General features: G+C 36.2%; 1 pseudogene; it reads right to left on the bottom strand.

The window, feature by feature from the left end:
* Positions 1–1,693: 1,693 nt before the first annotated feature.
* Positions 1,694–2,167, bottom strand: LOC108317216 (annotated as a pseudogene).
* Positions 2,168–2,389: the final 222 nt, after the last annotated feature.

Here is a 2,389-nt window from a genome sequence, read left to right as displayed (position 1 = left end):
TGTGATCCTGAGTGCTTAGGTAGCTTTCTGAAAAGCTTCAGGAGAGTAGAGGTGCTCAATGACAGCATCATTGTCTACCCTAAGCTCTGTGCTGGCTTCGTTGTTAATTATCCAGTCACCAAATAACCCAAATATGGAGTTGTCATTTACAAGTAAGGTACTTTGCTCATTGTGCCCATATGTCTTTAGATGAGCAAAATTGGCACTGAGAGTATTTCACTAAGCTAATACTTGGAGAAATTTGTGGAAAATTGAACAAATAGAAATGTCATATTTTATATAGAATACAGAGGTTTACAAAGTACTTTTACTTGTATAATCTTTTTTATTTCTCACAATAGCTCTGTAAGAAACACATTTTCATTTAAGACAAAATTTCCTTTGAATTTTTATTTAGAAAAAATGTATATAGGTATTTATTTATTTGGCATGCATTTGTCTATACACATTGCTGTTTTCCTAAAAGGAATCTCCATTACTTGGCTAATGCAAATCATTTTTACTTTAGCACTAAGTTTTAGAATGAGATTAGGACAAAACAATGAAGACCCAAAGTTTAACCAACTTTAGTACCAATTACTATTTAACTTTTGTTAAGTCATTTTTCTTTATCCTATGCAATTATCTCTTCCTTTGAATGCTTAGAATTGGTCATACATATGTAAGAATTTAGTAAATTGAAAAGCACATTTTTGTTTCTTTGCTTTCACTGGGTTGAGAATCTAATAAAACCTATTCTATTAGGGAGGGCCCAGATGTCTGCTATGTGGCCCTCAGTCTTCCAAACACATGTTTTAGAATAAATGACTTAGAAAAGATTGGCTCTAGAAGTGGAAACTATACTTCTAAATGTCAATGTAAAATGCTTCTAAGATGAATAGATTTCATTACTGGGCTAATTTTGATGTCATCTTCGAGTTTGCCATTTTAGCTACATCTCACTAGATTTATTTAAAAGATGTTATAGGAACATGATGAAACTTTATGAAAATTATTTATGGGAGAATAGCTTTCATAAGAACTTTGTATTTGGCCAGATTTCTCAGAGAGTATGTATTTCTACTGTTTTCCATCTTATATATCATATCTACATTGTCCTGTTTGCATAGTATATGTTAAAAAGAACTAATAGTTTACAAAAATATTTAAAAGTCTTCTAGGGCCAATCACATTGTTTTCTTATAGTTTTGATTCAGTAATATGTATTTATGATCCATATATTTAGAATGCTTACATAAATTCACATCAACATTTTGGACAAAATAATACAAACAATAGTTCTGTTTGTGTATGAAGCAGAAAGTAGGCTGCCGAAGTAGGCATGCTGAAAGTTGACATGTTTGTACTTGATTTTTCTGCCCTGAAACAGAGCCTTGAAATCCTGGATAACACAAAAAATCATACAATTTGCTTTGGATGTTTGATTATGGGAATATTGTTTCTGTACACTGAGAGAGTGACGCTTTCTTTTATTTGTTATTTAGTTTTTATTTCATAATCATAAACTTTGCAATTCATGTTGGCATGGAAGGGGACAAGGAAAACATGGAACCCAAAGGGAACTGCAGCAAGAGCACAGAAATTCTAGGCTACTGGGAGCAAATGGGGTGGAGTTGTGCTTTTCTGAGCTACTGAAGGGATGGTCTGGTGGTTAAGATAAAACACAAGTTAAACTTAGTAGAGTTGTTCACACTCAGCAATGGTGACCTTCTTGCTGGTCTTGCCATTCCTGGACCCAAAGCACTCCATGACCTCCACAATATTCATGCCTTCTTTCACCTTGCCAAAGACCACATGCTTGTATCCAACCATTCAGTCTTGGCAGTGTGAAAAACTGGGAATTGTTTGTGTTGGATCCAGCATTTGCCATGGACAAAATGCCAGGACATGTATGGTTCAGGATGAAGTTCTCATCATCAAATTTGTTCCCATAGATGGACTTGCCACCAGTGCCATTGTGGCGTGTGAAGTTACCACCCTGACACATACATCCCGGAATAATTCTGTGAAAGCAGGAAACTTCATAACCAAATCCTCTCTGTCCAGTGCTCAGAGCACGAAAAGTTTCTGCTGTCTTTGGAAACTTGTCTGCAAACAGCTCGAAGCAGGTGCGGCCCAAGGGCTCGTCGTTGATGGTGATGTGGAAGAATACAGTGGGGTTGACCATGGCTGATAGTATGGGGCTCCTGGTGGCAGCAGCGGTGTCTGCAAAGCCAAGAGTGACATTTTCAATTGTGTTTTGGGTTTGTAAATATAGAAACAATGTCCGTTACATGGTGTGCTTGTTGTTATTTAGTAGTAGAGCCAATTAAATAGGTTTTGTTTTTCGTCTGGAGATAGTACGATAACCAGGGCTAGACAAAATTTTGACTTGAAAAAGAAACACCTG

This window comes from Cebus imitator, unplaced genomic scaffold, assembly GCF_001604975.1.
Source record: "Cebus imitator isolate Cc_AM_T3 unplaced genomic scaffold, Cebus_imitator-1.0 Scaffold198, whole genome shotgun sequence".
Classification (NCBI taxonomy): domain Eukaryota; kingdom Metazoa; phylum Chordata; class Mammalia; order Primates; family Cebidae; genus Cebus; species Cebus imitator.
The sequence above is the reverse complement of the archived record's forward strand: the minus strand, read 5'-3'. Positions and strand labels throughout refer to the sequence as shown.